General features: G+C 33.6%; 1 protein-coding gene across 8 annotated transcripts in view; it reads right to left on the reverse strand.

Annotated features, from left to right (window-relative positions):
• LOC130810312 (uncharacterized) overlaps positions 1-9,048 on the reverse strand; it is a 23,417-nt gene extending 14,369 nt beyond the window's left edge. For 5 of the 8 annotated variants that reach the window (XR_009041023.1, XR_009041025.1, XR_009041022.1 and 2 more), the window contains exons 1-3: positions 8,810-9,048; positions 7,452-7,527; positions 1,701-1,895 (exon numbers count right to left, since the gene is read on the reverse strand). The gene's annotated coding sequence lies outside the window, so the exon portion shown is untranslated. Of the gene's footprint in view, positions 1,108-1,653; positions 1,896-7,451; positions 7,528-8,809 lie in introns of all 8 variants that reach the window. The other 3 variants (XR_009041024.1, XM_057676319.1, XR_009041026.1) reach the window with 2 other exon arrangements.
• Positions 9,049-22,147: the final 13,099 nt, after the last annotated feature.

Below are 22,147 nucleotides of genomic sequence, written 5' to 3' on the forward strand. Positions count from 1 at the left end.
CTATTTACCTTTATATAGGGTCATTTCAACAAGGTTTCATATGTTTAAATTGTCTAACAATATCTTTATTATGAACATTTTCAAATAAATCCCTCTGCAAATAAGTGACTAAATTATCATTTAGAAACTCATCACCCATACTATTAGGGAGTTTATTCTTGATAAATGTCATCGCAGAAAATAATCTTTCAACTGATGTTGACGCCACAGGAAGAGTTAACACTAATTTCAAAAGGAGATAAACCTTCACGTGTGTCAAATGCTTCTTCAACTCAACAAGTTTTATAGAAAGCTCATTCAAATTCTTTATGCCCCAAAATCTTTCGTCACTTCGAACATCATAAATAAAATTTTCAAGTTGATACTCAAAGTACAATAAATCACAATTTGAAAATTCATTAGGATAAAACTGAGGAAGTCGCAAAAACTTCTTGGAATCAAAAGCAGCAAATTTGTTTTCTGGGTGAAAGCATGACATGCAAATAAGAAATTCCTTACTTATCTTATCAAATCGATCATCTAATTCCAATATAATTTGATCAATCAAGCTTAGAAACACTCCTACTCGAAAGTGTTGGTCGTTACTTTTTTTGCACTTGACCACGTCTATATCGTCCAGCAAGAACATATGTATCATCCATTTTAGGAACAAAAATATCATACTTATTACAAAATGAGGTGACCTTTTCCACTTGACTATACCATCCTTCATCTCGAAGCTTCTGCAACTGTTTTTTAGTTACACTAACAAGTAATCATGGCATTCACAATATCTTGCTCCTTTCTTTGTAATGATAAATTTAATTGATTCGTTATCGCAAAAATTGTCAAACAATTGTGCTACAAAAATAAAATCAAAACTCGTAAGTGCAAATGCAATGGACTCCACTTTCAACCGTTCAATACTGTTAGTATCTTCTTTGATAGAATCCAAGGACATCAAGAATTGCAGGATATAAATGAAACACACTCAAAATTGTCTTGAAATGGGGTAGAAGTTGGAATAGGTTCTTGATATTAATTTGGTGTTTGAGAAGTTCTTTTAGATTCTTCACGCTTTCTCTTTGGAAAAAATTTGTAATAGTTGAATCTTTTAATCACATCATCCTAAAATCAATACAACAAAATTATAAAATAATCTTGATACTTTATAAGTTAATTAAAGTTATCATTGTACTTTATAAGTTAATTAAAGTTATAATTAAAATGATGCTTTTCAATTTTATTCATAATAACAATCACTAAAATCATAAACAAACATAAATACAAATTCTGATTCTAAATTGAATTATCATAAATCGTTATTGAAAGTAAATAAAATTTAATTATCATTATTTAAAGAAAATTGAAATTCTAATTCATAAATAATTACAACAAATAATACCCAAATAAAAATAATTTTATCATTATTAAAAACAAATTAAATTGAACCCAAATCAAAGTTACTTTATCAATTATCATAGAATTATACCCAAAACCAAATCAAACTTACTTTAACATAGTATTATACCCAAAGACCAAAGCAAATTTAAATTTAAATTCACAAAACAATTAGAACAAATAATAGTTTAATACCCAAATGGCCAAATCGTAAATTCTAATTTACGCATAAAATGATATAAAAATGATTTGTTCATAATCATAGAATTATACCCAAATGGAAATGAATCAATGATGAAGTTGGAATGTTAGAATTATACTCAGAATTTCAAGAAACAGCAGATTCTTCACGACTCTCTGTTCGACTGTTCGTCTGTTCCCCGAGGCGGCACCGCGGCAGCGTCACTGTGTCAACCATCAAGCCACGCCTCCACGGTCAGAAACAGAAGGATTCAGGCTGGCAACGGGTGTTGTCGACTGTCGTGACTCACTGACTCGTGACTGTGAAGTGTAAACTGTCGAAGGAGGAAGTTTCGGATTAGACAAGATTCACAAAACAGCCATTAGAGGTAAATTGAATAGGCAAAGATTTACTTCCATAGGTATTAATAAAGTTAAAATTATAACTTATCACATGTGAGCGTTGTAGCTTAGTGGTTTGGAGTATTTATGCTTATCAAAAGGTCAAGGGTTCAAAAACCCAATAACTACTTTCTTGAAATTTTTTTAAATGGAGTTGCATATGCAACCCCACCACCTACTTTGGGTCCGCCCCTAAGTGGAAGGAACAATTCAGATGAAAAGGATGTCTGGTGATACAGCATTAAGATTAGTATTGTACTGATTGCTTGCACTCTGCTGGTGTTCTATAAACACGTATTGGTGGGTCTTCTATATACTGAATGCTTATTGTTTGAATTATTGGTCAGATTGATACTGGTGTTGCTCAGTCAACTGCTGTAGGAGTATGCTGACCACTTCGGCTTATCGTTTGTGTTGCTAGATAGTCTAACATTGTCTTGAGCAATTTGTTTTACTTGCTAGATAGTTTGAGTTTTAACTAGCCTATTAACTCAATCTGGTAGAATCCTATGCATTTGCATAGAGGATGTAGGTTCAACTTCAACATAAGCTACTTTCTTATTTATCTACAATTTTCATCCCTTGTCATCTATCATTTTTATTAGTATTTTTTAAAAAAATAATAAAGGGATATAATTCGTTTTGAACAAAAGATACAAATAATAGTTCTTTGTATCTTCGCTTCAAATAAAACATATAAATAATAGTTCTTTGTATCTTTTATTTAAGACCAAAGATACAAATAACTATTATATGTATCTTTAGTTTATAAAAAATACAAATAATATGTTATTTGTAACTTTCTTATTAGTAACCTCCAATACAAAATATAAATAACTTCAAAACGAAGATACGAATAAAGATTATTCTACTAGTGAAGGACGCAAAAAATTAAGTTTTGGAAATCCATATTATTCTGCGTGACATATAGAATCTGGTACGAAAGAAACAAAATTAAGTACGAAAATGAAATACCCCAGCCCACTGGGATGCCTACATCATAAAAGTAATATGTAGTTTGTGGGCAAAGGCGCTACTAACAGACTGTACCTTCTATACTAATAACTAAATCAAAAACTTTTAAGCTATCGATTTTGTAACACCGTGAGCAGCAATTAAGAATGCTGATATACTTAGTTATGCACGTGGGGTTTGAAAACAATAACAATGCGGAAAATAAAGATTTTAAGGTTGGAATATTGTTTTGTATTGAATTTCAATAATTACAGAGACTCCCTATAAATACATAAACTAGGCAGCTAACTATGGAAACAATAACAATTAGAATAATTATAGGAGAATACAATCACACTAATTATGCTGAAAATATATTCACTAATATTAACTTTTCTACACTCCCCCTCAAATTAGTTCTTCGGATCTCTAATACCTAACTTACATCATGTTTGCTCGAATACTTCTGATATTACTGCCTTTGTGAGAATATCAGCCAACTGATCTTTTGATCTCACAAAAGGAAGACTTATCATCTTTTTCTCCAATTTCTCCTTGATGAAATGTCTATCAATCTCAACATGTTTAGTAAGATCATGTTGTACTGGATTTCCTCAGATATACTAATTGTAGCCTTATTATCACAAAACAATTTACAAGTCTTTGTTAACGGAAAATGAAGTTCACTTAAGAGCTTCTTTAGCCAAATAATCTCAGTTATTCCCTTAGCGATTCCTCGAAACTCTGCTTCTACAGTAGATAGGGCCACAACCTTTTGCTTCTTGCTCTTCCAAGTGACAAGATTTCCCCCGACTAAAGTGAAATACCCCGATGTGGACTTCCTATCATCTCGATCTCCTGCCCAGTCTGCATCTGTATAAGCCAAGAGATCCAAATGATCATTCTTCCTGAACAGAATGTCTTTGCTGCTTGTACCCTTCAATACCTTAAAATTCTCATCTCTGCTGTCATATGGTGTATTTGTGGTTGATGCATAAATCTACTTACTACCCCAACTGCATATGCAATGTCTGACCGTGTGTAAGATAGGTAGATAAGTTTCCCAACCATTCTCTGATATTTCCCTCTGTCTGCTAGTTTATCTCCTTCAATCATCTGAAGACCATTATTGGTCACAATCTGTGTATCTATAGGCTTACAATCGAGCATACCCGTTGTTGCGAACAGGTCAATACTTTCTCTGACTGATGAAGATACCTCCTTTTAACCTCAAGACCTCAATACCAAGAAAGTACTTTAGTTGCCCTAGGTCCTTTATTTCAAATTCACACGACAATTGTTCTTTAAGACTGCGAATTTCCTCTTTGTCATCTCCTGTAATGATCATATCATCTACATATATTATTAAGCATGTGATACGATTATTCTACCTCTTGAGAAACAGCGTGTGATCCGAATTACTCTGCTTGTACCCAAATTTTATCATAGCAGCAGTAAATCTCCCAAACCATGCTCTTTGAGATTACTTGAGACTATAGAGAGCTTTACTCAGCTTGCATCCTTCTCCTGGTTTATAATCACCTGAGAAGCCTAGAGGAGCTTTCATATATACCTCTTCTTCTATCTTCCCACGTAAGAAGGCATTTTCACATCGAATTGGTGTAGAGGCCAATCGTTGTTTGCAGCAATGGAGAACAGGACTCGAATAGTAACAATCTTAGCAACTGGGTAAAAGGTTTCCGAGTAGTCGACTCCATATGTCTGTGTGTATCCTTGTGCTACTAGCCTGGCTTTGTATCTTTCAATAGTCCCATCAGCTTAATACTTGATTGTGTAAACCCATCTACGTCCCACTGTTTTCTTGCCTTGTGGTTTTTCACATTTCACCCATGTCTCATTTTTATCAAGAGCTGAAATTTCTTTTTCCATTACCCTTTTCCTTCTTGGATCTCGGAGAGCCTCTTTTAACATTTTTGGGTACATTATTGGAGTAGAGAGATGTATTGAAGGCCATGGCTCTTTGAGAGAGACCTTTTCCATCTTGGTCTTAACTAGAATTGATTGAATGGTTTCGTGACTTATCATCTACTTATGCTATGTTTTATGTAGTTATTGTACGTCTTCAACAATCGCCTAAGCAGACTTTATTTTAATTTTTGGTTAGCTTGAAGCGAAGAAAAATTAGAAGAGTAATGATCTTGATTTTGATTAGGATAATCCTCCTTTTTAGTAAGACTGAGAATTCGGATGTCTAAGCATCCTAGTCTGCATAATCCAATCCATAGATTAGCACATTTAGATGGAATGACAGTGGAGAGTGACATTGCTTGCATTGAGCAACTTAGGATGGATCGTCGCACTTTAAATATCTTTGTTTCATTAGTTCGTGAAGTTGGAAGGTTAAGGGATACTAAGAACATGTTAGTGGAAGAAGCGGTTGCTATTTTTTTGCATCTACTTGCATTTGTGGAGAAGACTAGGGAAATAAAATATGATTTTCAACGGTCGAGAGAAACTATAAGTAAGCACTTTAATAATGTGTTAAAAGTAGTGTTAAAACTTTCGTGTTTGCTCCTCAAGAAACCTGAACCGATTCCTGAGAATAACACACATGAAAGATGGAAATGGTTCAAGGTAAACCTTGTATTTATTATTAGATAGGAAACATTGAGGTAATACAGGATATTTATGACAAGTGTCGACTAACATACATACACCGGTGGGTATGACAAAGTCTTTTCCTATTAAAGTGGGACTACATCAGGAATCAACACTAAGTCCTTTCATTTTTACGGTCATTATGGAGGAAATCTCTAAATCCATCTGAGAGACCGTACCATGGTGCATGCTTTTCGCCGACGATATAGTTTTGGTCGCAAATCCAAGGAGGAGGCTACTAGTAAATTGGAAGAGTGGAGAGAAGCCTTGGAGGGTAAGGAGTTGGGCATAAGCCGTCGAAGAAAAAATACTTGCAATGAAATTTCTATGGGGTAGAATCGATAGGGGAACCAGAGATGACCATAGGAGCAAAAGTTGTTGCATGTACGTTCAAGTTCAAATATTTAGGATCGGTGATTCAGAGTAATGGGGAGATTGATGGAGACTTTACCAATTGTATACAAGCAGGTTGGCTTAAATGACGAGCAGCAGCCGGAGTGCTTTGTGATAAAAAGTTCCTGAGAAGATTAAAAGGTAAAATTTAATGCGTTGCGATTAGGCCGGCATTGTATGGGACAAAATGTTGGCCCGTAAAGAAGGTTTTCGAATAAAGGATGAAAGTAACAAAAATGTGTATGCTGAGGTGGATGTGTGGTAACACTATGATGAATACTGTAACACCCTAGAATTTCTGACCCTCTATATAGAACCAAAACCGCAAGGGAACGGAGGAAATTCGGGTGTTACATAAAAAAAATATAAAAAGAATAAAACAAGAAAAGGTGAAGTTGGAATAATTTAAATAAAGGATTAGGAAGAGACCCAAGAAAATCCTGCATAAATTTCGGCAGCATCTACCTTGAAATTGGACGCACCAAAAGAAAATAAACGCGCACTAGAACATAATCAAGGAGAGGCATCATCGGCCTTGTAACAAAATATCACGGTGGAAAGTCCATTGCCTAATCCTCCGTCGACATGCTAAGCATGGATCGTGGTTCCAAAGCAAATGCTTTGGTTCCAAAGCAAATGCTTGAGTTTGAAGAAAGAAAGAAACGATAACTATTTAAATCATACAAACTACAAAAACAACGCAGCGGAAAAAGACTTATACAAGGAGGACATGTACCTCAAACTTAAAACATAGACACTTAATTAAAAACAAACTACATGTAGAGTATAAGATTATTGTATATTTCAGGATTCTCACTCATTTCCCCCCTCCATCACACCTGTAATGTCTATCTATGATAACCCCGCTGCTCAACGTAAGATCATAGACCAACGTATCATAGCAGGGCCATCAAAGACAAGCCATCAACAATGAAAACAAACAGTACACGTCAGTAATCAAAGAACTATAACAATTAGAATCATAGAACAAGGGGATAGACGACGACATAGCACAGCAATAACGAATCTACTCATCTGTATAAACACTTATATTTACTCATGATTTCTTTTTCAACTACTAATCCCTCGAAGTATACTCAAAAGTAGTGGATCTTTTCTCTATTCATGGCATAGTGACACGGCTAAGGACGTTATCGGCCACCCGGCGCCCATGGCAAAGTATGAGCTCATACCTCCTCCAATTGACCCTCTTTGGTCCTAGCTTTGGGAAAAACTAACACACTGGGATACCAGTCCAGTGAAGAGGCCACCATATTGGGGTTTGCAAGGCCCGCGTGGTAACATCTCGGTCAAGGGGCGGTATCGGCCACCCGGCACCTATTGACAAAAGTATGCTCATACAGCTAATGCTTTCATTCTACTTGCCTATACCACTATTATGACTATTCAATAGCATTGTTTACTTTCCGGCGCTCGATAATTCTAATACCATGCATATAATTACGAAATATTGATAATACTTTAAACAATGAATATAATAGTTAATTACTGCGTGTACGTACCTGAAGTTGCTGACACTCTGCAAAAGTCAAAAGAATCACCAATACAGGGTTTTATGACCTCTCATGAAGTGAACACCTACCAAATTTAAAGTGAGTCTTATAAGTCTAATCCCATCAAAAGCTACTTAATACTATGAAAAGTGTCGTTTAATTCATCCATAAGTTTTTGCACATTAATACATCCAAGCACTCATCAACCCATACTTAAGCATCGCTTATAAAACAACGTGGTATTCCAGTTCATAACTCGAAAGGCCTATCTAGACCAACAAGCTACCCAAATAAATTCAATAATAAAGTATATTATAAGGAGAATTATGTTGTGAATAAATTAAACATGTGACAATCCAAATTGAAATATTGATATGATTCACATTTGTTAAGTAGTATTATACATATTGCAAGGATATGAAAAGAACTAAGACTCATTATTCTAAGGATTATAATAATACTTGTAATATCAACAACAACAAGTCAACAAAATTTTGTCCAAAACAACTCTAATCAACTACCACATCCATAAGTTCTCATTCTTCGCTATTTATAATACTTCTAAACCATTATTTAGTCAAATGAAGTGCACTTAGTCTTTAACCATCCTACATCAATTTAACAACTCATTTAACAAAGTAGGACGACATTTCAACATAAAACTATAAGGAAAAATGAAAGGAAGAATAATTGCTAACAAAGCTTTCCTAACCATAAAATACCACCAAGACCCTAAAAGTAGTACATACTACTAATATTTTCCTTCTTAATGTAAATTTTAAGTCCATCCTTGTTTAATTTACCATTACTACTCTTACCCATAACAAATTTTAATTAATCCATGTTCGATTTTTCATTACTACTCTTATCCATAGCAAACTTGATACCAAGAGTGGCTAACAACTACTAAAAATTTATCCAACAACACTTAAAACAATAAAGACCAAATTAAAACTCCAATAACATCATCAATAAAGTAGTTGTCTATGTACTTTAACACAAATGAAATACATCTTGAATACACTCTTTAATCCTTATTCTCAATCCCAATCCAAACCTTAACTTATTCATGTTTATTTCACACTTCTAATACTTATCCATACTAATTTTTATCAAGATTCAATATTTATAACATAATTTAACATAATAATTCATAGATTATATTTATAACATAATTTAACATCATAATTCGTAGATTCAATGAATTTAAAACCCTAAATTAAAATATGCTTGAATCACCATTTTAATTCTTACCCACAACAAAATCCAATACATTTAACTCAAACTCAAGAAGTATGAAATTAATTACACAAATCAAATGAATCACAAACAAGAACTAAGGAACAAGAAGAATAGGAGTGGCTCACAAAAAACAATGGGGAAAAAGGAGAAGAAACGCGTGCACAGGCTATCTTGGCCTGCTGGTGGTGGCGTGAAAGAGTTGCGGCTGCGGCTGCTGGAAGTCGGAGGCTGCTGGCGTGGGCTGGCGGCCTTTGTTGCTCGTGCTGGTTGTTCTTGTGAGGAAGGGAGGTTAAGGAAGAAGAGAATGTGAGGGAGATGGAGTTCATAAATTTTTTAGGGAGAATGAGATGAAAATGACGGTAGTATGGTGAGTAAGGAGTGGGGTAATCAATTTAAAAAAAAAAATCCAACTCATACTCGCTTGGGTAAGAGAAGTCAATGAAGACCTAAGAGAACGTAGAAGGAACAGATTAAAAGTGACCTACATGAACAAATTAAATGAGATGAAAAGGACCTGACCAGGGATAAGGGCAGTTGGTGGTGCCTTATCCACGTCCTAAATTACTAAATCTGTCCCTTTTACCCATTGTTTGTTATTGTTCATTGCCTTTAATTATCGCTCTTTACTTCCTTCATTACTTTAATCTTTATTTTTAGTTATTTGTACGTATTCTATTTATTCTATTTGTAAGGTCGGGTTTCTCTCTCTTTGAAGACCTTTCTCGAGCCGAAGGACTCTTTGACCGCACTCTTCTCAGTGGGTTTGAGCTGTCGTCTTTTTTCCTTCCCCATACCTTGACCATAGTTTTCTATGAGCGGGATACACTGGGTATGATGATGATGATGATAATAGGAAACACATATCCATCTCTAACTTTTATCAATTACACCTCTTTCTATAGAATTGTATAGGTGTTATTGATGAGACTTTGATTGATGTAAATGTGCCTGCAGTACATAAGTTACGTCATACGTCAAGAAAAAAATACCATCTCAACCAATATTTTAGGAGATTATGCACCAGATTTGCAATTTATATATTTTTTGGCTGGTTGGGAAGGTTCAACTGCCGGTGGAAGAGTACTTCAAAGTGCTTGAAATAGAATCAATGGATTAAAAGTGGCTAGAGGTCAAGAATAAATTATTTATATATGTAAATAATTTTTTAAGGGAGCAGCAATGGCCAATAATCTAGCTTAGCTAATTGGTTTTTCACTTTTTTCACCAAGGTAATTATATTCTAGGGGATGCAGGATATAAATATTATGATGGATTTCTTGTACCTTATAGAAGAACAATTTATCATAAATGGAGAATGGGGTTGGAGCAACCACGGTCTAAGGAAGAATTGTTTAATATAAGGCATGCTTCAGCTAGAAATGTAATTGAACGTGCTATTGGTTTGTTGAAAGTACGATAGGAAGTTCATGCCAAAGGAACCAAGTACCCTCTTAGCACTCAAATAGATATAATATTGGGTTGTGTTTATATTCATAACCTTATTCGCCAACAAATGAGCATTGATCCAATGGAAGCTGATTTAGATGCATATATAGAAGAGAAAGGAGAGAATGATGAAATCGAAGATGATGGAGACTATATTCAAAATTGTGAGGCATCTAAAGAATGGACTAACGTTAGAAACACATTAGCTCAAAAAAAATTATGATGCATTCTTAGCTAGGAGACATCAGTAATGATGTACATTAGTGCGTTGATGATTTCTTATTTTAGTTGGTTTTTCAATTTTTAGTCTTTTTAGGACTAGTTTTTATGTTGAAGTACAAGCATGAGTTGTAGAACTCAAATTGATAGCTGCTACTTATTTTTTAATTGATATAAAATAGTTATTGTTATTTGATAATTATTGTTTGTTGAGGAGTTGTCACTATTTGTAATTTGATTGAATAGATATGGGTGATGAGATCCGAGGTCAAGGAAAAAATAAGAAGATGTGGACTTCATTGGAGGAGAATGGCATTGTTGACATTCTACTTGAGATGTAGAACTCAAATTGGAAGTGTGACACAGGCTATAGGACGGGTTACCAGACTTATATTGAAAAGAAAATGAATGAGCGATTTCCTTGTTGTGGATTGAAGGGTAAGCCACATAGTCAATCAAAAATTAAGATTTTTAGAGACAAATGGGATATATTCTTGAAATTCAGAAGCAAGTTAGTGGTTTTGGTCGGAATGATGCTACAAAGATGGTCACTGATGAAAAGAAAGTCTTTACGGGATGGGCTCAGATATTTGTTTTATTTAATTTGTTAACAGTAGCTATTAATCTGCTTTGCTATTAGTTTTGTTTATTTCATTTGATTCATATATAATTGTAAAATATGCCCTAGGGCAAAGATGGAGCTTGTGCTCTATTTTGTAAGTCGTTTCCTCCTTATGACAAGCACTGTGAGATTTACGCCAAAGATCGTGCCAGTGGAAGTATAGTTAAGGGGCCCGAAGATGATGATGAAGGTGACAAGAATGAGACAAAGAAGAATGATGATGCTATTAGCTCAACTCAGACGATTGGGCAATCAAGTGGTCGAGGAGATCGTAAGAGAAGACGGGAAATTTAAAATGAGGAGCTTGGTAGGTTGGCCATTGCATTGACAGCTTTGATTGATGTTGAAAAGGAGTCTACTTCAATCATGATGGATACAAAGAAATCATTTTTACGAGATGTGGTGATAGGTGAGAAGAGAACTAACCTTTTTGGAGTATTGAGTAGTTTGCAAGAATTGACGCCCATAGAAGTTGTCGAAGCTACCACAATTATTGGCTTAGATGACAAGAAGGTGGAGATATTCTACAGTGTACCGGATGAGTCCAAAGTTATGTTCGTCAAATCTTTGCTAAAATGATAGTTGATGGAGACTTTACGTCCTTCAATAGTAATACTGCAAGTGCACGGCGTAGCGTAGTACGTCGGCTAGTACGGGTCGAATCCACAAGGAGTGGGAGTTAAGTTAATAGTTTCTCGATCGATTAGTGTGTTCGAAAACGTATAATATGATGTTTGGAGATAGAAATAATTAAAACAAGCAATTAAAAGTACTTAAAGCATAAAAGTAAATAAGGATACAATGAACTAAAAGCAAGGATAAAATGAATAATAAGCTAACAAGCATAGGCTAGACTTTCTCACCAAAGTAGTGTTTACTAAACGTTAACCTAAGGTCATGGATATTTTGTTATGGGGAAGAACGTATCATAGATAATAATGTTCTCTCTCGAGTAACAAAAGCTTCCTAAACATACTCAACTACCTATTCTCATGGAGGTAAGCATAATTTACGACATGAAGCAAACATTTTACATTTCCAATCAAAGCATCTACCTATTCTCATGGAGATGTCTTAACTTTTAAGCATAGATTATCGATAAAAATCGACTCTCGCCCTCAATTCAACTACACTACAACATGATAGCAAAATTCATCTTAAACCATAAACAACACAACCAAGCCAAAGGTAAAGAAAGATAATTCAAACTACATACATAGTGATGATGCCTAGCCTAAGCCAGAACAAACTACTCACTCATGCTCATATTGAAATTGTAGATTGCAAACAAGCCAAGAATCATAGATGAATAAATTAAACTAGAGTATCCTAAAGAGATGAGTGCAATATAAGTTGAAGAACTACAAGCATGAATATATGAAATTAAAGGCAAACAATCAAAGATAACTAAATGACATGAATTGAAAACAATATAAGTAAGGATAGAAGTTACTCTTTTAAGTTCAATCTAAGGATGAACAAGATGATTTGATGATTCAAAGAAATACCTTCCAAAAGCTTAATAATAGTACATCAATGGTTGAAGAATTCCAAGTTGCAAAATATTACAATAAAGGATGTAGTTAAGATTGTATTTGGAAAGTGAAAATACTTAATTGAATTGAAAGGGAAAGTATGCTAACACTGATTCTTAATTGAAATGAAAGCAAAGCTCTGAAGAATAAATAGAAATTACTCAAAATGAAAGTTGAAAACTAAGATTATAGATTATAGCTCCCTCTTCCACTTCTCTATTTATAGGCTTCACAAACAAGTGGGGGGTGGTGGTTTCATGATTGCTCCACCACCCCTAGGTTGTAGAAGGAGGGGGGGTGTCACCCCTAGTGGATAGGGTAGGGTGGCTGGCAGTCTTGGCAGCAACAATTAGAAGCAACAAATGTAATTGGACCTCGAATGATGCTTAAAAAGATCGCACATGTTGCTGCCACCCATTTCACTCGACCCGAGCAAATCTCGCTCGACCAGTCAGCCACCATTAGGTCCAACATCAGAAACTTTAAAAATTAGACAGAATGTGAAATTTAGCTCCGCTTGACTCGAGCCATCTTGTTCAACCAGTCGAGCGGATGTATAGTACACCTGGATTGTATCTTGCTGATGATGAGAAGTTCTGGAAGTTTGAATCACTTCGCTCGACCCGAGCCAACTTTGCTCGACGGTCGAGCGAGCTTCAGATATGTAATACTCAGCTTCTGGCTCGAGCCTATTCTGGTCGAGTGGATCTATTTTGGCTTCTTTTTGGCTTGTTCTTGTGGCTTGGCTCATGATGTTTCACTTCTTTGAGCCCTAGGTGTTTAGGTGAGCAATGTATGCAACCAAAGGGGCTAGTTTGTGCTTGGTGTTGATGATTAGATCCTGAAATGAAATAAAAATACCAAAGCAACAAAACAAGCGTAAAATCCAATAAACCAATGCGATAACATGTAGTTTCCTCACGCTAAACAAGCCACTTATGGGGGTAAAAATAAAGATAAAATGTAGCTAACAATAGTGTTGATAGATTTCAAAATATTATGATGTAAAATGGTTGAACTTTAGGTCATACTTTCGATGTTGGTGAAAACGTAGAGGTGTGTTTTAATAAAGTATGAACTTGGTACTCACTAGAAGAATGGACTTTTTATCGCGATTATTAGGTATAAACACTAGCTAATTTTCTTTGTTGAAGAGTACTACTATGGCTACTTAACTGAAACTTGTTTGTAATTGTCAAGTATTTTTTTTAAATTCATTATTAATATAAAAAAGATCAGGGCTGTTATGAAGCCATAGTACATACACGGCAGTTACGACATTTATATGTATTGTGATCTATTAAATTAAAAATCAATTATTTTTTTTCCAAATAAATATTTAGGGTTGTTTGTATGAGCCTATTTAATGGTAAGACAGTCTCATACAAGACTTGTTGTACCTAATATAGCATATATTTTAAAATTTTAATTATATAAATGTTAATCATAATACTATATAATATAATTATTAGAAGTATTTTCTTATATTATATGTTCCAAGACTTCAAACCTCAGCAATCTGATCTAACTGCAAAGCAATTCGCAACACCGGCAGACTTGTCACCAGTATCTTCGATGATGCCTATACCACAACAATCGCTTGCGCTCCCCCTCCTAATTTTTAAAACTTAGAAAAGATTAGTTATAGCGTTTGACCCTTGTTTGGCTTATGGGCCGCTTGGATTGAGTATTAATATTTAAGGGGTAAAAAAAGTCAAACTAGTGAAATAAATTAACGGTAAGTGGAGATGCAAATAAAGTAATTGAAATACTTGTGAAAGATGTAGAATGAGAGTAAACATAAAAAGATGAATAAAAAAGGATGATGATTTTCCTCATTTGGAGAAAAGTATTCATCCACCCACCCTTAGGGTAAATTTATACTCCAATATGAGGGAAATAATAATTGTTTTATTCATTTTTATTACATTCTAACCAATTCTTCCACCTCTCTTACAATCAAATTCCTTTAATTTTCTATCCAATTTAATTTGTTTTTCAACTTTGACTTTTATTTACTCTCTTAAATATTTACACTTAATCCAAGCGAGCCCTTAAGAAACAATAATCATTATAATAAACGACCAGTTAAAGCCCACTTTGAGCTGCGTGCTAATTTTTTAAATTGATCCCAACCGTTAATAGTCCAACAACAAATCTCCTATGAGACAGCCGCATACGTGCGACCACTCACGAAGTCACGGGTGCAGCCCATAATTTTAAAGTTCCCATTTTTAAGCCTGAATTGGACATTTTGCACCTTAAATAGGCAATTTAAGTCTTAGATTTGACAAACTTAACTGTTGCAATAGATATTCTAAGTCTTAAAATAGATATTTTACAGTTGCAGTAGGTAAATAAAATATAAAATTAAGGGTTTGAGTAGGGGTTTTAAGAGTTAGAATTGACATTTTAAGTGATGGAATGGGTGTTCTAAGGGTTGGCCAAAAAATCAAATTAATAAGCCTCTAGAGAAGGAAGATTGAGGCTTGGAGTAAGGGTTTTAAGTGTTAGATTTAGTTTTTTAGGTCTTAAAATGGGTGCTTTAAGACTTGAATTCGGCAAGTATAAAATTTTTTTGGTCGCACGCGTGAGACGGCTGCTTACAAGTTTTTATGATAGTCCAATCCTTTAAAAAATGAATGGGCTTAATTAACCCTTTTTATGATGGACCAGGTCACGGAATTTTAGCGGACACCAGACCCATTAAACACTTCTAATCATAACCTTTGACTATTACTGCTGAATGAGTTGAATCGATGTTATGCACAAGAAAACCACTAACAAAGTCGAAGAAACTTGGTGTTTTCCATTATATATATAAAATAGTTAATGGTGTGTTTGGGAATGGAAGTTTAATTTGTAAATTCTAAATTGCCTCAATTCACTTGTTTGGAAGGTCATAAAATTGAATTTTAGAATTTGGCCCAATTCCAATTCAATTCCAATCCTCTTTAAAATACCCCATAATAAAATGGCAGCCCAAGGTCTGTCATTTCAATTCTAAAAACTGTGCACCACCTTCAAGCTCTAGACTTCCAAGCTCTAGAAACAACTTATTTCTTATGTGCTGGAATGGCAGGAGCATGTGTGTTGGGTTTCAGAACGTTGTGTGGCATTTTATAAGGCTTTTAAAACACTGTTACTTGAATGCCCTTTTCTTCCTTTTTTTATTCAAATAAAAAACCTTTCTTTTTTCTTAAATTTTAGCTTGGTGAATAGCATTGCGACACGATATGCATATAACTAATCTCTATGGAAGGGTCTCTTGGCAGGGTCTCTTATAGTAGCATTGGCAATGTGTTGTTGTATATGGGAGATGTTCCCTATAGATATTCATTCGTATCATCGGATCAATTTTGGGTTAGGTGTTTCGAGTTGGTTCTAAATCGAATCTTGTGTCCACATTGAGTTTTACATTATTTTAAATTCATTTAGAAATCGGGTTAAGTCGATTCCAAGGTCGGATAAATATCGGGTCATCGGGTTAAGTAAGGACAAAATTTTGCCAAAATTTTTTTTGAACCATTATGTTTAATCAATGTCAATATCGAATTTTGGAAGTAATTCGTCATTTTTGCCAAATAATACTACTTAGAATTTGAAATTTAGAAATTGAAAATCTCAATAATTCCAAACATACTTTAGGATCTGTAATTATGATATTAAAAATTCTAAAATTTTCCAAACAATGAATTTGAATTTGAGATTCATAATTTAGAAATTCAAAATTAAATTTTAAGTTTGCAATTGAATTCTTAATTTCCATACGTTCTTAATTCAATTCAATTCTTAATTCAAATAAATATATATTGCGTTCTCTAATTCTAGGTGTTTTTTCATTCTCTTTTTCTAAAATAATAATTATAAAATTATTTTTCAATCTATTATTTAAATAGAGAATACTTTTCAATCAAAAGTGATTTACCAACTATGCTCTAAGAATACTTTTCAACGAATATTATTTTTTTTTAAATTCCACGTGGTATTTCTAAGGTTTTGGGTAGACCTGATCAAACATCGGGCCGGATCGGGTGGAGAAAAACAGCCCATTGATACGGGTCGGGCCGAAGTGCGGGCCTAAAAGTTCCTGCGCAAACCCCTAATTTACGGGCTTACGGGCTTATGTTATATATTATTTATACATAATTAAAATATTGATAAGAATAAATTTTTGTGTTAATTTTCAAAAAATATAATAGGAGAATTACATTGTTATAAAAAAATAAATTATTATCTTTAAAAAAATGTTGTTTTTAAAAGGTTAAATTTTTTTGAAGAAACCATTAAAGTATTATGATATGCATAATTATAAACCTTGTCAAATACTTTCCATTAGAATGTATTGTCATTTTATTTTTTACTAATTAATACCATCTTATCAAGTGATTATAAGAATTCATGCATTCACCTTTGGAGCCTAACCAGCAATCACATACTCCTTCGCTGCTTTTGTTTTCTCAAATGACTCACAAGAGAAGAGAGACTGCAAATTCATGAAATCTTTTAATGTTCAACACAAAGAAAATGGACGCCACTTGATGCGGGCCGGGCCGGGCCAGCCCGCGGGCCAAACGTCAATCCCAAACCCGTCCCAAAAAAATTGGGTCACTTATTTTCTGCCCAAACCCTCACTTTTTCGGGCCGGGCTGCCCATGATCAGGTCTAGTTTTGGGTTTTTCACGTGGTAACCAAAACTTTTAAAAAATTCACACGGTAACCCTAAGGTTTATCAAATTCTTCCACCGTGACCTTTTTGCGCATAAAACGTTAGCAAACGTTAATTTTGAAGCTTTTGAGGTTGCTGTACGCCTATTTATGCGACTCACCATTTCAATGACATCAGTTTCAACCTTTTCCACCAAACAAAAACCCTAACTCTACCATCTTTGAATTTGGGGGAAAAAAATATCATTTGGATGAAAGGTGGTAGAGTTAGGGTTTATGTTTTGTGGAAAAAGGTTGAAATTGATAGCATTTGAAATGGTGAATCACATAAATAGGCGTACAACAGCCTTAAAGCTTCAATATTAACATTTGCTAACGATTTATGTGTCAAAAGGTCATGGTGAACAATTTGGTAAACCTCAGGATTACCGCGTGAACTTTTTAAAAGTTTTGGTTACCACGTGGAAAACCCAAAACCTTGAGGTTACCATGTGGAATTTCCCTTATTTTTTTTCAATGCCTATTTTAATAGAGAATGACGACAAATAAAATAACAATTTAAAATATGAAATTGGTGTGAATGAAGTCATGTCAATTTGAGCATTTAAAGAATCAACTCAATTAAAAGTTTAAGCTGATAGTTGAGGTCTCAAAATTTTTTATATACTCTATCTAACACATTATATGTATTCACACGCGAGAGCCTTTTAGGCTAAAAGTGTGGATGCAGCATAAGCCCTCCTCATACTTGACGCTAACACTTTAAATGATAAGTGGTTGAGATTCGAACCCATAACTTGTTGTCATATTGACTTCTGATATCATGTCAAGAAATTAACTGATCAAAAAAATTTAAACTTATGATTAAATCCTTAATACTATGTACTCTTAACAGAAAAATACATGATTTCTGGGGCATGCCTCATACAAAAAGAAGTTTGTAAAAGATGGGAGCATAAAAATAAGAAAGAAACTATAAAAAGAGACGGTTAGAATCTTAGATTTCAGACTAGATATTGAATGGCCAAGAAGCAATAAAGCTTTTATCTTTGTACACATCAAACCATCCTCCACACACATAACACCAAAATTCACTCTATTGCTTCTCACCTTTAATTTTAAATGAGCCCACTCTCCCACCAACCTTAGCAGCTAATACTTTCATACTACTATTTCTTATATAATTATATTGAAATCAAGTGGTGGACATAGTCAATATATTCAATCATAAAGTCATATTATTATTATTATTATTATTATTATTATTATATATCAATGATTTAATAAACCTTTAATTATTCTCCAGGGTTTTTTAGACCATGATGTTTATAAATAAACAGTCATTATTAGGGATGCAGGCGGGGCGGGTCTAATAGGAGACCCGCACCATCCCCGCCCCATCGGGGCGGGGATGGGTCCCGGTTTTGATGGGTCATGGGGCGGATACGGGTATAAAATTCATACCCACCGCAGGGATGGGGATGGGGATGGGTTTTAGGTGATACCCGCCCATCCCCGCCCCGCCCCGCCCCACGAAATGTACAAATTTTGAGAATTGGAATACACTAAATTATTTTTCAAATTTCTGAAAACCTTGAATTATTTTACACCTATAATTAAGTTTGGATATAAATTTATGTATTGTGGGTGATTATATTGTTATTAATTTCATATTTTCATGATGCTTCATTTGCTCACAAGGTTTTTGGTAAAATGTTTGTTTTGTAATTTGATCGGATCTCTGGTTTCGTCAATAATATTTCATTATTCTGATATTATTAGCGGTTCATTTAGTTGAATTAATGAGTGTTAATAAAAACATAATGTGATTCAGCCATGAATACTACTTCATAAGGTCTAAGATCATGTTTTTTAGAGTAAGGTTTATAATCATATTTTTTCTATTTTTTATCCTTTTTTCTCAATAAAATTTGTTTATATTCATTACGAGTTGTGTAGAGGTAGGCGATATTAAGTGATGATTAGACGGGGATTTGAAAATAAATATGTGACACAGATGGGTATTAAGCGGGGATTTGACGGGTGGTGGGGCGGGTAAAATGGGTATTAGACGGGGATGGATACCCAGATGGGGATGGGGATGGGGATGGTATTAGGTACAAAACCATCGGGGCGGGGACCGGGAAAAAAATTATACCCGCCGCGGGGATGGGGATTGATTTACCAGATGGGGATGGGGATGGTAACGCCAATACCCGCCCCGCCCCGTTTGCATCCCAAGTCATTATGCTTAAATTTTGTCCATAGTTATACAAATTTATATGTATCTTTGAATTTGCTATTGAAAGTAATAAATAAGGTAATATGTTGTAAGGAAAAATATTATTTTCAATAATAAACTCCAGAAAATAGAGGTAGTATTGTTTATTCAATGATGGGTGGTTAATCGCGAATCTATATACAAACCTAGGATAGAACGTGTCACAAGTTAGAATCAATTGTCAGCTTTTAATAGAGTCAGTCAAGTCAGATTGTTGGATTTTTTTTATCCGACTCGGACTCTGACTCAAAGTATATAAACGGAGTCAAAATCGGACTTTTATTTCTCAAATTCAAATTAAATTATTTTTCTCGGATCTAATTAGACTAAGGTTGATCTAAGACTAAGTTTTCATCCCCACAAAAGTAGAAGCACATGTTAAACATATAATTCCATTTTTTAACGTCGGAAGTATACGATGGTCTATTAGCACTGACCCAAATATAACATGTAGTATACAATTTCTGCTCGTACAGTCATGCAAAATCTTTAATAATCTTAATCATATGATTAAGCTTGGTTACATGAAATAAAATGAACTACGAAATCATCGTGGTTAATAAAGACTATATTTTTTTTAGCTCGACATGAACACCTCCTAGAAATAATAATTGATAATATTTCATCATCAATTATTAAAAGATTAGTCATGCAAAATATTAGAGGTTTCAAAATAGTCTTTGTTCAAATGATTATTATTAAAAGAGTTAGTCAAATTTTACATGGCACTTTTTTAATAAGATTGTTCAAATGGCAAAATATTAGAGGTTTTAAGATGTTTAACTATTACTCTATTAGTAACTACTAATATAAAAACCCGTGCAATGCAAGGATTTTATAATATGTTAATATTTTAATGAAAATTTAGACTAACACAAATATTAAATGAAGATAGGTAATAAAGTATTTACATATATATATTGTAATTGAAAAAGAATTAAATATAAAGAAATCCAAAATAGGTTGTTAATAAAGAGTTTATAGGTTTTGAAACACCTCTATAGATACTACAATTTCAGTATGATGACACATTAGACCATCTTTGTCGTATATGAGAATTCTTAGTTCTTTCCTTCTAGTCACTCTAGAACTGGCATCGTAAAATTGTCCATGACTAAAAATAGGATAAGGTAGGAACAAACCAACATGGAATACTGTTTGTTCTTAACTTTAATTAATAGTCGTTAATATTTCATGTTTCCTTGTTATTATGAAATTCTTGAATGTAATTTAAATTCATGGTTATTCTATAAAGTATTATTAAACAATACTAAAGGTTCAGAGAAGAGAAATAGTATGAGCAAAAAATTAGAATAGCCATATGAGGCTATTTATATTGTAATTTCTACCATGAAAGTGTTTATACATTTTTATTTTTATAGAGAAATAGTTAAATTACAGAAAATCAGACAATATTTTTGATTGATTGATATTTATTGGACTATATTTGGTAGCTAAGATAGTCTGGTTGCCATTACACTAATTGAAGTTGGTTGATTTTTTTTGCATTAATTTATTTTTGACATTTTTCTAAAATTTAAAATTGTAATTATTATAATGTAAAAATGTAAATGACTGAAACCTTAAACAAAAGTATGTCATTTAAGTTTTTAACAACTATTGTTGGAAAAGGGCAATTATGTACTTCTAATAATTTAATAAATTGCAGTATAATTGGAATGAATGTAATTGATTTTGTAGTATAATTTTTTACCAGTGTATTTCTAGTATTTTATCTATTTTTCAGTATAATTTTGTAAATTATATACATTTATATATAACATTGTAATTGAAATAATTATGATTTATTGCATCCATTAATGTATAAATTTTTTCAAAAATACAAATGTGTAAACATGGTAAGTCAAAAAAATGCAAATAAGTCAAATTTCACTAATACTATCCAATGAAAAAAAGACAAATGACATGCTCACAATAAATTGTCTTTTGCTAAAATACAATAAAATTAATAAAACGGATATTTCATGATATACCACTGAGTTTTATCGAAATTCACCATATACCACACGAAATGTTTTAATTCACCATATACCATTGAGTTTACGTCCGTTAGCACAAAATACCATTAATGACAATTGTTGTCAGTGTGCCGTCAACACTTCCTTCCTCTATGGTTCTCTCCATTGAATTCCTTCATTTCCCTCTCTCTCCTCATCGAGATGGTACTAATTTCTCTTTAATTTCTGAATTTATCATCAAGAAAATTAAATTCAAGCTTCCACAATCGTTTCCCATAATGGTTGGCCTGAGATTCTTCCTTTTTTATTCAATTGTGTTGCTTCTGATGATGTTAATTTGCAGGAGAGTTCTTTCTTGATAATTGCTCAATTGCCTGAATCAATCGGCTATACTTTAATTCCTTACATTAAGGATATTCATAGTGTTTTCTTGAATTGTCTTGCAAATTCTAAAAGTTTTGAAGTTAAAATTGTGGCGATGTATGGCACGAATAATTTCATCCAGTGTATTAAAAATTTTGGTGATAAAGATTCGTTTCGGGACCTCTTGCCTGCGATGATGAACATTTTACCTGACGCTTTGAATGCTTCTCAAGAATCTACTGCTCGGGAGGCAATTATTGTGTTGATAGAGTTGGCAAAATCCAATCCTCGATCATTAATAACGATTCAGATCGGTAAACTGGTTGATTTTATGTTGCAAATGGCAAGAG

Source organism: Amaranthus tricolor, chromosome 4, assembly GCF_026212465.1.
Source record: "Amaranthus tricolor cultivar Red isolate AtriRed21 chromosome 4, ASM2621246v1, whole genome shotgun sequence".
In the NCBI taxonomy this organism is placed as follows: Eukaryota; Viridiplantae; Streptophyta; class Magnoliopsida; order Caryophyllales; family Amaranthaceae; genus Amaranthus; species Amaranthus tricolor.